This window comes from Sorex araneus, chromosome 5, assembly GCF_027595985.1.
Source record: "Sorex araneus isolate mSorAra2 chromosome 5, mSorAra2.pri, whole genome shotgun sequence".
NCBI classification, from domain to species: Eukaryota; Metazoa; Chordata; class Mammalia; order Eulipotyphla; family Soricidae; genus Sorex; species Sorex araneus.
In genome coordinates this window covers 58,927,831-58,941,063 of record NC_073306.1, presented here as the reverse complement: position 1 = coordinate 58,941,063, position 13,233 = coordinate 58,927,831, and the positions used below count along the sequence as shown (strand labels likewise).

The window sequence follows — 13,233 nt, the reverse complement described above, 5'->3', positions numbered from 1 at the left end:
GGATGAGTAAGGAGAGACTGATAAAATCTCAGGGTCGAACTAGGCTGCCAAAACAAAGACCAACTGGATTCCAAGGAATGTCAAAAGAACGCCTGGCTGCCCACCTACGAGATGGTCGGACTTCTTCCTCAAGGTCCTGAACAAATGGTTTGATGCTCTTTGTCTTCCTGGAGCGAGCAGAAGCCATTGGCTATGCTAGCATTCGACAGGGACAAATGGAGACGTTACTGGCACTCGCTTGAGCAAATCGATGAGCAACAGGATGACAAGTGATACAAGTGCTATTCCCATAATCAAATAAATCTAGTTTTCTTTCTTTTTTTTAATAATTTTATTTATTTATAAGAGAGTCTCTTGCCTGCATGCCTGGCTGTCTTACCCGGGGCCCCTCGGAAGGGATGGGTTCCAGCTTTCCTTCCCGCCCCTAGCAGAGCTCCAGGCAGCCGAAGACCACAAGAACCTAGCCACAGCCATGCTCAAGGCCCCTCTCCACACCTTTAGACAAGCCTCACGCATGAAGGTGCCAGCAGAGGAACCCAGGTGTGTGTAATCCCACCAACAGCCAACATCCAGAGACTTAAAAGCAAGCTCCTAGAAGATATCTTATAACCTTCTTCTTCCTCTGGGAGAAACTAGCAAGCTACTGAGAGTTTCCTGCCCACATGGGACAGCCTCTCAAGCTTCCCATGGTGTATTTATATGCTAAAGCCAGTAACAAGCTGGATCTCATTCCCCTGACCCTGAAAGAGCCTTCAATGCTACATTTTTGGGAAGGCTGAGTGGAGAGAGGCTTCTAAAATCTCAGGGCTAGGACGAATGGAGAGGTTACTGAGCCTGCTCGAGAAATCTATGATCAACAGGATTTTGTGATTCGTGATTTATTTATTCATTTATTTATTTAGGGGCTGGAGTGATAGCACAGTGATAGGGCATTTGCCTTGCACGCAGTCAACCTGGGTTCGATTCCTCCGCCCCTCTCGGAGAGCCCAGCAAGCTACCGAGAGTATCTCACCCTCATGGCAGAACCTGGCAAGCTACCCGTGGCATATTCGATATGCTAAAAACTGTAACAATAAGTCTCACGATGGAGACGTTACTGGTGCCTGCTTGAGCAAATCGGTGAGCAACGGGATGACAGTGACAGTGACAGTGATTTATTTAGGCTTTTTGGGTCATACCCAGCGATGCACAGGGGGTTATTCCTGGCTCTGCACTCAGGAATTACTTCTGGCAGTGCTGGGAGAACATAATGGGATGCTGGGATTTGAACCCGGGTTGACTGTGTGCAAGGCAAAAACCCTACCTGCTGTACTATCACTCGAGTTCCTAGTTTTATTTCTTATTTCCAGCTTTTATACATGTTTATTTCTTCTCTTGCCTCATTGCATGCACTCTACACACCTTAGAATAGGGGAAAAAACGGAGACACCAAGCATTTAGTCTTCACCACTCTGTGTTGTGCACTATAAAGTTTAGGCAGAGGTGTTCTCTTAGGCTGAAAAATTCCTTTTTATACTGAATTTGTTGAGAATTTTAATGAAGCATGGGTTAGGGGCCAAACCTAGGTGTGTTCAGGGGCTAGCCTTGGTTTAATATGCATGCAGGGGTCACTCCCAGTGGTACTTAGCAGACCATGTGGTGCAAAGAATCAAACTCAGGACTTTTCCCTACAAAGTATGCTCTCCAGGCCAATGAACTCTCTCCCAGTCACCCTCAAAATGAAAAAATATCGGTATATTTTTTCCTTCTATGGAAATGGCCCACACATCCCTATTTGGAATATACACTTTGCTTTCTTCTTATCCGCTCTGGAAAAGTTTGTATTCTCTTTTAAGCACACATCTCTCCCTCCTTCTCTCCCTTTATTTTCTGAATAAACTTGTTTTACTGAAAAAAAAAAATCTAGGAGACTGGAGAGATAGTCCAGTGAGTAGGGCACTTGCCTTGCACGTAGCTGCCCCTGCTTCGATACCTTGCATCCCATATAGTTCCCTGAGCACTGAGCCCTCGCCTCATCCACTATGAGTAAGCCTTTGTGTGCCACTGGGAATGGAACAAAAAACAAAATAGTCTTTTTCTACATTCATAGAGATAGTCACATGAGTTTTCTGTTAATATGAATGAATTACATTGATTCACATTTCAAATGTTGATCCTGCATCGCATTTATGGTGTTGCTCTCACTCAAAAATAAAATAACTTTGAATACATTGGTGGGTTTTGTCTGTTAATATGAAATATTTTTGCATGTGTATTCTTCAGAAATGCTGGTTTGTGTTTTTGTTTGTTTAAATTTTATTATCTGTTTTTGGTATTCGGGTAATGCTGGCCTTATAACCTAAACTGGGGGTGTGTGACCCCCTCTCCTCTCCCCGTCTCTCTCCACTCCCTCCACTCCTCCTCCCCCTCCTTCCCCAACCCCTTTCTCTCAGGCATTATTTCATTCTCAAATGTTAGGTAGACTTCACCAGTCACCATCTGGACCTAGAGATTTCTTTGGGGCAAGTTTTTTAGCTCCTAATTTCATTATTTGAGTAAAACTAGCACTTTGAAGTGTATTTATTTGGGGGTGAGCTTTAGTAGTTTCATTCTATATATTGGTAGTATGTGTCCTAATTACAAGTTGCTAAAGGGTTTTTGGATTTTATTGATTTTAACAAGAAAACAACTGTCAGTTTCATTGATTTTTCTGAATTATTTTTCTCATTTATATTTTATTTATTTCTGATCTTTATTATTTTATTCTTATCTTGGGTTTGAAATTTTTTTAAAAAAACCTTTTGTAGCTTATTAAAGTAGAAGCAAAACTTTTTCATATTATACCTCTTTTTTTTTCCTAATAGCATTTTCTCTCGGGCACTCCATTATAGCCAGAGGTAGAAGGTATACCTATTGTTTATATTGCATATGTCTATGTAATTACTGATAAAATACACCAATGATTACATATATTACTAGAACAACATTTAAAAAATGCCAAGGCATTTTATAAAGTCAATATTTTGTTAATGTCAAACTCAACCATTAGTGCTTTTTCTGTTTCAGCAGTTCTTAACTTTGTGGGTTTATGAATTTATTAGCAAATTCACGGACCTACTCCTTTGAAAAATAGAAATGGTCATATATACACAATAGCTTGCAAATTAAGAAATACAAAATAATCCCTAAAGAACCATGGAGAATGTTGTGAAAAAAATCATACTGCATTATCAAACTACTTTAAAAGGGTTATGGAAACATTCAGCATTCTCTGTGGCAATTACTGTTAGTATTACTGTCATCATTATCATTTATAATAGCTTGTTGGTGATTTTTAAGATGTAGTGGTTAGTTCTTGTTATATTTTTCTTTACTATAAACTTGTACATGCACATTTGATATCGGCACATGTATATATGTGCAGACATTACTTTTGTAAATAATTTGTAAAAATTATTTATCATAGCTTAACCATCTATTTATGCTGAAAATATAGTTATCATATATATTTTTTTCCTTCCAACTTTGTGTTTTTTGGTTGTGTAGCCATCCAACACATTTATACAATTTTTGCATCGATTTACAAGTATAATGCTATGTAATGTACTTTTTGAAATTCATTTTTCTGAGCTATTAAAATCAATAAAGATGCAATTTATGGAATAATCTTTTTTAGGTATATTTCTGAACTACTTGCATTTTCTTATTCAGTATTGGCTCTGCATGCTGTTTGATAATGCAAGAGCTTCTCTGAGTTTCTATCTGGCCAATTGTTTGTTTTTCTCCCATTTTCCCCTCAATGAGCAGAGTAGATCCCAGGACTGCTCTAGTACCACATCATGCCACAAACATGCTATCTCCTTCTGACCTACCTCTGTGCCCCTTCTCTTGTCATTTTTTCTGTGCTTTCATCCCATAACCACTCATTTAGAATTCTCTTCCCTGCCCTCATCAAGACACTAAAATTCTCCCATGCTTCAGATTCAGTTTGGGGTACATCTCATTAGGAAGACATCCCAGCCACCTGCACCACCCATTTCACCACCCAGTTATGGCCCTGCTCTTCCAAAAGTCCTGAACCATGAACTCCTGTGTTAGGTTTCTCTGAATCTAATGTCAAAAGTCTGTGTTTTGACTGTGAAGGCGATTATACGCTCTCCAAAGGGTAAGTTGTGATATGTTGCTTGAAAGCAACCCTTCTTCCAGTAATGTTCTTTATAGATGATACTAAGTACTTAAGAACTCTTTTTGATTAGTTAATGTACTTTTGATTTTGAAGCCACATGTGGAAGTGTTTGGAGAAACATGTGTTACCAGCAATCAGACCCAGGGCCCCACACATGCAAAACAAGAAGCACTCTCTCACTGAGCCACATCCCCAACCCTGAATTCCATTTTTCTGAACTCCTTCCTTCTTGGCTCCCACTTCTCTTCCTGAGGATTTTGAAACAGTTTGCATATAGAAACTCAATAATACATCTCTCAGAGAGAGCACAGAATTATACGCCACAGCCATGCCTCCAGACCCCTCGTCAGGCTGTTTCATTCAGTGCAACCTGAAGTGGGGTGGGTGAAGCCCCTACCTATCCCAATGGAGTCAATTCTGGCAGCCAGAAACCCCCAGAATTCAACCACCACCATTCTCATGGCCACTCTCCACACCATAGAACGAATCTCACCCATGAGTGAACCTATTCCTGGACATCTCGTACTTTACACCACCAAAATACCAAGAGTAACACAGCATGTTTGATGGGGTTTAAAGTAGAAGGCAGCCAATCTTAGGGGGAAATATGTTTAAATATGGTTATACACACATATATATGCATATATATGTGTGTATATATACATATATACATGTATGTATATAAGTATATATATATATATATAAGTATACGGGCTGGAGCGATAGCACAGTGGTAGGGCATTTGCTTTTCACGTGGCCGACCCATGTTCGATTCCTCCGCCCCTGTCAGAGAGCCCGGCAAGCTACCGAGAGCATCACACCCACACGGCAGAGCCTGGCAAGCTACCCGTGGCGTATTGGGTATGCCAAAAACAGTAATAACAAGTCTCACAATGAGAGACATTACTGGTGCCCGTTCGAACAAATCGATGAGCAATGGGATGACAGTGACAATGACAATATAAGCATAAAAGGCTCAACCTTTAACAACATGTTACTAATCTCTTATAGCAGGGTTTAATGGCTCCTGGGTGAAATACAACAATCTTCATACACTTTCCTCTAAGAAATCTTTTTGATAATTTTTAGCAGATTATTCATGATAAACAATACAAAATAAATTATTTCCGTTCTTCTTTGGGCACAAGGGTTGGAGCTCAGGATTAAAACATCCGAAATATGGTGGTGGGAAGGTGTAATGGTGGTGGGATTGGTGTTTGAAATATTAAATGTAATTCAATATTGTGAACAACTTTATAAAAATAAAATTAAATTAAAATAAAGAAAAACTATACAAATAAAGTCCAGAGACAATTGGAATATATTCAGACATGACTGACAAGATTAGAAAAATAATTCAGGTGTTTTATAGGGCAATTTGGAAGATTCTATTAATATTATAATGATAATAATAATTCTTCACCTGTGTGCTAGTCCTGGAGAAATGCAGTTAGATGAGTCAAAAATATAAGGACAAGAATTTCCCCTGATGCATTGTTTGTGATTGCAGGATGCTCAGAGAAACAGTCCAACAACTAAATATCTGTCAATATTAATATATTTAAATTAACTAGGATATATCCATAAAACATCACTATTCAGTTGTTTGAAAAAAAATGAGATTATTCTTATGAACATAGTAAGACAATACTAAATTTGGGGGTAGATTTTAAAAAACGATTTGAATTACTATCACTAGCTTCTCTCATAATTTAAAAAAAATACCATAAAACCTATGGAATTTTTTATGTGCTTATATTTATGGGCTTTTTATAGTTCCTTCTATAGGAACTGAATGCTGTATGGTGCCGAGATTGTAGACAAGTTAGCAAGCAATTGGATGCAGGCAAAATTTATTTCTAAGAATCCTTAGGATAAAGCCAGTTTAGAGGGGGGCAGTCTTTGTTCATAGTGTTGAGTCAACTTCATTTTATTTCCTGTTTTGTGGAGCAAAGTAATGTTTCCAGATGAAGATGACAGCTAGCATGTCAGGGCCACACAGTGTCCAGCACAGAGCAAAAAGAAAATGTGTCTCTAAGATGCTCACAAGCATGACTGGTGCTCGTAGCTGAGACTGAAAGGTGTTTCCCAAAAGAGACATCTAGGTGTTCAGGTCAGGAAGAGAGATGTGAGACAGTCTCAAGCAAAATGGACATTTAGCATCCCTACCTCACTGCTCGTGGTATTTTCCAGCTGTTCACTTCATTACACAATGAAACATGCTTCCCAACATTTCTCAGTGCCCGATGTAGGCTGGACTCCCTCTGACTGAGAGTCACAGCTGTATGCCCTTTGAACTCAATGGCTGTTGTTATTGTCAGTTCTCTTTATTCAAATAGGACATTTTTTCCCTCTTCCCCCCCACCCATCCTGCGTAGTTGAATTTACATCAATATATACATAAAGGGTATTATATTTTTTTCGCCCCAGTTTGGGGAACTATAAATGATATACATCACTAAATATATTTGTGGCATACAGAATGATGGTCTGACATACATATATGAAATACTTATCAAAAACTTTGATGGGTTGGGGATTTTCCCACTCTTTCCCTACATGCTTTTCCTGTAGGGTTTCTCAGAAAGTTACCTGGCATTTTTAGAAACACCAATTACTAGGCTCCTGTCATAGAGATTCAGATATGGTTGTCTAAGGTAGGAATCAATGTCTTTCCTAAAAATCCTCACTGACACTTTCAATCAGGTAAAAATGTCATTAGAAAGATAAAGATTTAGAAACAGAGAAGGAAAGTTGCTGTGAAAGGTAAACTTTGGTCAAGGTGGGACTAAGAAAGCAGGCACACTTGCAGGTACAGTGAGTGATTATAGAATAGACTGGCAAAAAACAAAAAGGGAGAGAATCTAGTTCAGAGACTATTATTTCGAGGAGAAAAAACTCCCCGCAACTCCCACTAGTCTAGGGAATAATGTCACCAAGTGAAAAGCCATTGAGTGAAAAGACACACTTTTTTTCTCAACTATTTTTTCTATTTTTTTAAAAAACAGTTTTAAAAATGATTTTTTTATTGTATCACTGTGAGACAGACCCTCACAAAGCTGTTCATGATTAGGTTATAGTCATACAGTGTTCCAACACCCATCCCTCCACCAGTGTACATTTCCTAGCACCAGTGTCCCCAGTTTCCCTCCAAACATGCCTTCCTGCCTCTATGGGAAACTGTCCCCGTTTTCTCTCCCATCATGTTTTTTCACCCCCCCCCCGCTTGCCTCTATGGCATGCATGGCAGGCAATTTCTCTCTCTCTCTCTCTCTCTCTCTCTCTCTCTCTCACACACACACACACACACACACACGTGCGCACACACACATTTTGGACATTGTGATTTGCAGTACAGATACTTTTAACACTCAGTTCTTGTCCAGTGTGATCATTTCCAACTACTATTTTCATACTGGTACTTTCTGCATCTTACCTACCCTCTGTCTCACATACACTTGTGGCTGATTCCTGGCCCCTGTTTTCCCTAGCCTTTTTCCTCCACTTTTTTGCTGCCTGGAATGTTAGCATGATGGCAGGTGTTCTGACAGCTATCACAAACCATAAAGTAATATTGAAAATAAAATCTGTATAATAAGATGGGTGAAGGTGAGAGGAAGAAGAGACAGAAGAGACTAGGATTTCTGTCTACCTAAAAGATATTGCTATTATACAAATAGGGATGAAAGTGAGCAACAATTCCAGTTATAGAAGTGTGTGCATATGTATGTGGGAAAGCATGCAGTGTTGATAAGAGAGAGAAATTTCTTCAGTAAGTATCTACTTTGTTCTTTATTTTGTGAATGGAACCTGGATCGTGGGATATCTCACTGCCTCTCATATCCAGTCAATTGGCTAAACCTGGTCCTTCAATGTGGTCCTCTTGGCCAGCAGCTGGTGCTAATGCCCAGCGAAGTTGGATTTTTTTTGAAGCCATAGGTAAATTTAGACAGAGTTGTTAAATAAGTTCCTCAGATGAGTCCATAGCTTACTTTTCTGGTCTTCTTTTCAAAGTGAAATGATCTCTTTAGGGAATGGAGTTAATCTACTAGCATAGTGACAATAAAGTCAGCACAAGTAAAAGTAATGTCAACTAACATTGATTGAGTGAATCGACCACTTTGTAGAGTTCTGCTTATATTATCCCATTTAATCCTCTCTACAATTTTACAAATTTGATTTCATTTTTTAGAGGGGGTGCATACCTGACAGTGCTCAAGACTTACTCCTGGCTCTGTGCTCAGGGATCTCACCCAATGGTGCTCAAAGGACCATATGTTGGTGCTGGGGGTCAAACTCGGCTTGGCCATGTGCAAGGCAGTACCTTATCCACTTTACTATCTCTCTGCATTTGCTTTCTCTGATTCCTATTTTACATAGAAGTAACTGAAGCTCAGAGGTGTTAAATTTGCTCAGGCTTCCCATCAGGAAAGAACTGGAGCTTCTAGCACACTCTATGCTCCAGTCTTACGTGCCAAGCTCTCACTTCACCTCCTGACAGCTTTATAGTCTGCTATTTCAACCTCTAGGTGCAGACCAGTCTGTCTCTGTGAGGGTATGGAGTGTGGCTAGCTGGATTTGATCTGCATATTGAAACCTCCTTGCAAACAAAAATAGAGCTTTGGACTTGAAATTAAGTAGGTGATTAAATGGATTTTACTTTGCCAGTGGTTAAATTAACCTGTACAGTTATCGGATATTCTTTTGATGCTGAGTCTCTCTTTGCCTTAGAAGGCAAACGTCAGTGACAACTATTGCTATGTTATGTAAATGACCACGAGGAACTGGGTTGCTGTGGGCAACCAGAGAGTTTGAGGAATTGGCTCTATCCTCTGCCTGTTTTTGCCTCTGGCTTTCCTTCAAAATGCCCTCCAGCATTGCCTACCCAGATGTATTACCCAGTGTTTATCCTTTACCTGATTTGCTCCTTCCTTATTGCTCTAGGGTTTGGACCATTTGGCTTTCCCTCTTGAAGCCCCATTTGAGACTGTGCCTTTAAGTTCTTACAAATGACTCAAGCATTCTGGACACTGCTGAGCTTCCCTCCGGCTCCCCAGCTGCCTCATTACCCAGCGCCTGTCTTTGATTTACTTCAATTTATGATCTTTTGCTTTTACCTTCTGCTTGCACACTCTCTGAGAATAGATCGGGTGTTTGGGCGGGGGGCAGTTAATTACATTACATAAGTGTCATGTAATGTGTAACCGCACATGGAGTTCAAATGGCAGTGGGGGAGAATTTTATATCTGCACATGGTGGGCGGGGGTGGGGGTTATCATCTTCTCTTAAGCTGGGGTTCAGAATTTCTGGCCTGAACTCAGCCTTGTGGACGAGATAAGGCTCCTCAACCACACATGTGATTTGGTTGGGCCTCCTCCACTTCACTAAGAAAATGGCATCAAGTAGTTCATGTAAAGTTTGGTGAGTAGAGTTGAATACAAGGAGAGTTTGCTAGCCTACTAGTGGGTGTTCCTCATATGTTAGACTTCAGAAATGTAAAAACAGAAGAGGAAGTGAACCAAATACTGAAAAGCCAAAGGTTTATACTTTCTATCTTTCTGCCTTCCTACCTTCCCTCCCAAACCTCCTTTTCTTTTGTATTCTCTCTTTTAGCTTTCTATTTCCAGAATGAATACTATCTGTGAGTGGTTAAGGAATAACAGAGTAATATTAATGTGAAATCCATTTTTAATAACCAACAAAAATAATAGTAGTACAGTGGGTAGGGTGTTTGCCTGGCACGCTGCCGGCTCGGGTTTGATTTCCAGAATCCCATATGGTCCCCTGAGCACGGCCAGGGGTAATTCCTGAGTGCAGAGCCAGGAGTGACTTCTGAGCATCGCTGGGTGTGACCCAAAAAGCAAAAAAAAAAAAAATAATAATAATAATGGTAGTGATTACCACCTCTGCTCATAAGTCCTGCTGTCTCATCAATTGCTAACAACTAGATCCCATAAGTTCCAGTATTCCATGCTCTTCTGTATTGGTTTCTTTAAACCCTGCACAAACTTTAATACACAATGCTTTGTTAAAGACATAAGGTAGACAGCTGAGTCTAGCTTAGAACCTGAATAATATAGGAATAGTAAATAGATTTGACGATTGAAACCCAGCAGCCCAACTCCAGAGCTGTGCTCACAGATAGGGGGGTTTCTACGACCACCCCAGGTGTGCTGGTTCACCAGGAGAACTCATGGATCTAGTATGCAGTTGGTCTCATTTCATGATTTACTGAAAGTGAAAGAACACAAAGCAAAATTATCCAGGGAATAGGTCTGTGAGGAAAAGTCTGGAAGAAGCCTAGATTTGCTGAAGCTTCTAAGAGTCCTTCCAGGGCAATTCCACTGCACATACTTAATACTCCAGCAACAAATCTGATAACAGTGAAATGCCGACAACTAGACATGCTTCTTTGAGTGTCAGAGTCTGGGTATTTTTATGGAGGACTGTTTATGAAGGTCTCCCTTGACCTGGCCCATATTTAGATTTCAGACTTCTAGAAGGAAAGCAGTTTTTGCAAAAACCAATTTGTTTACACAGCTAGTTTAAGCAAATAAAATAACCTTTACCACTTAAAAAATGGAGTTCTTTCCAAATCTAAGTTTCCAGAAGCCAGACAAGGGCCACCTTTGATGCTGGCCTTTTAAGAAGAGAGACACACACTTTCTATGGTAATTCTTTCATGCCAGATCAAAGCCACTGTGCCAACGTTAATTAAGCATTCAGTATGTGGAAAAATAACAATTGCAAAATAACATCAGTTATCTCTTTGATGACATATAGGTAAATACTGCTTTCATCTTAATTTTTGGCTGAAAAATTTTAGTTGTATTATGTTGTTCAAGATGACACCAGCAGATATCTGATGAAAGCATGATTTGAATCCAGGTTTATCTGACTCAAAATTCTATTAAAGACTGGTGGGGGAAGGAAGAAAGAAAGGTAGCATTTTAATAGTAATTATTTCCAGATTATTAATGGAGAATCTCTAGTTTCTTCTTTTGGCACTCATCTAATTTTTCACTATTCCGTGTATCTTGTTCAGTTATATTATCAAAAAGCAATTTAATGTAAAAATTCTGGTGAGTTTTCTCTAATATATAAAAAGTCCGGTTATAAAGACAAATTAATTATTAGGAGGCAAACAAACTTTACAAAATTACTTGAAGCCAGCTTGTTCTCTTAAGCAGGTTAACCATGTTCCTTGCAAAGCTGTTTACACATCAAATTTGCTTAGCAAAATCTTTTTTCTTAGACAGGGCAAAGGTAAACTTCAGCTCAGCCCCAGCTGAATGTGCCTGGAGGTAACATTCTTGATTAATAATTATGGCAGGTCAAAGATCCATCTCCAGCAATCCTCAAACCTCCCAAACTAGGCAGGTACTTTAGATCATTTTTAAAACCTTAAGATTAAAAAAGAATGGAGCTTCATTCTTGCGAACTTTTGTGAGAGAGGTCCTGCTGTCATACGGATGGGATAATGTTTCATGATATTTCAAAAAATTAGTCAAGGATATAGAAAAAAAGAACTAGACCAAAAGCAAATATCCAATAACACAAAATCCAGGATTCTGGGAAAGCTACATTCGGGTCCCCTTCCAATATCTTCACCCACTAGGTCTCCCTGCGCTGATCACAGGAATCATAACTTGGTGTCAGACAGACAGGAGTGTGTGAATTCCTTTACCTCTCCTTCCATGCTCTCTGTGCATTTACCTGTGGGCCTTGTGTTTTGCAAATCCCTGCTGTCATCTAGAGACTGGTGGCCATTGCATTCACCTGGGTGCCCCACCTGGTCTGGAACTCTCAGATCCCTTCTTTGCAATTGGGGTCTCCCATCCAGGTGCTTTAGGGACCTTGTGATGTGAATTCTGTGCATCTCGTGGAAGATGAGACAGGCTGGGGGAGGGGAGGGGGGGGAACTGGGGTCATTGGTGGTGGGAAATGGATACTGGTGGAGGGATGGATATTGGATCATCGTAATGACCGAAACCCGATCATGAACAGTTTTGTAACTGTTTATCTCATAGTGATTCAATTAAAAGAATAAAAATTTTAAAAGATAAGCACCTTCTCTTTAATCTCCTATGATCTTCCCCTTGTTTGTGTTTGAGACTTAAGCTCTTCTGAAAAGGCATTGAATTAAGGCTCATCACAATGCTTTCAATGATTCTGGTTCTTTAAAGACCTTATCTCCACGTGTAGTTTCACTTTATGGTCCTGGAGGTTAGAACTTCAATGCATAAATTTGGGGAGCAGGAACATGCAGCAGCTGTTGTGACCCACTACACATGCATATATTTTAGTAAGACCAACTGATGACTTTATAGTTCTATAGGTTACAACCCAATCCTTGTTCTCCTATTACAAAATTCCAGGTTTTGGAAAATCATTTCTGTAAGATCTTGGTAGCATTCATTTCTCTGCCTTTTCCAGGCCCTTAAGTGCTCCTTCTTCATTCTTCAAAGGCAGTAAAGCATATGAATCCTTCTTGCATCACAACATTCCAGCTTCTTCCACAGTCATGTGCCTCACTACTTTCTAGCCCCTCTACCACTTTTAAGGACCCCAGTCAAACGACTCTACCAAGCTCAGTGATACTGCTGGAACAATCTAGAACCTAGCTTTGTGGGTCATGACCCTTCAAAGGGTAACATAACTGAATGCAGAGGTCGTTTTAAAATAAATTCCATATGTTTTATTATCATAAAGTTAAACAATGAAGGGGAATATGGAGCGATAGTACAGCAGGTAAGGTGTTTGCCTTGTACATGGCCAACCTGGGTTCTATCTCTGGCATCCCATATGGTCCCCCAAGCACCACCAGCAGGGATTCCTGAGCATAGAACCAGGAGTAATCCCTGAGTATCTCCAGGTGTGGGTGGGCCCCAAACTGACAAGTAAATTAATAAAAGAGACCCTGTCAGTTGATTAGCAACTTCATTTCCTGCTGCAACTTGAATTGACCTTTCTCATGTAATCTATTGTGCTCTCAGATTCTGTGGATTAGGACATAGACATCCTGGGGAGCTAGTTTTCTTCTAAGCACTCTCTCATAACCTAAACAG

General features: G+C 39.9%; 1 protein-coding gene across 2 annotated transcripts in view; it reads left to right on the top strand.

The window, feature by feature from the left end:
• The window catches only part of KAZN (kazrin, periplakin interacting protein), a 1,155,223-nt gene that overhangs the window by 207,342 nt on the left and 934,648 nt on the right, over positions 1 to 13,233 (top strand). The gene's annotated exons all lie outside the window — the stretch shown is intronic.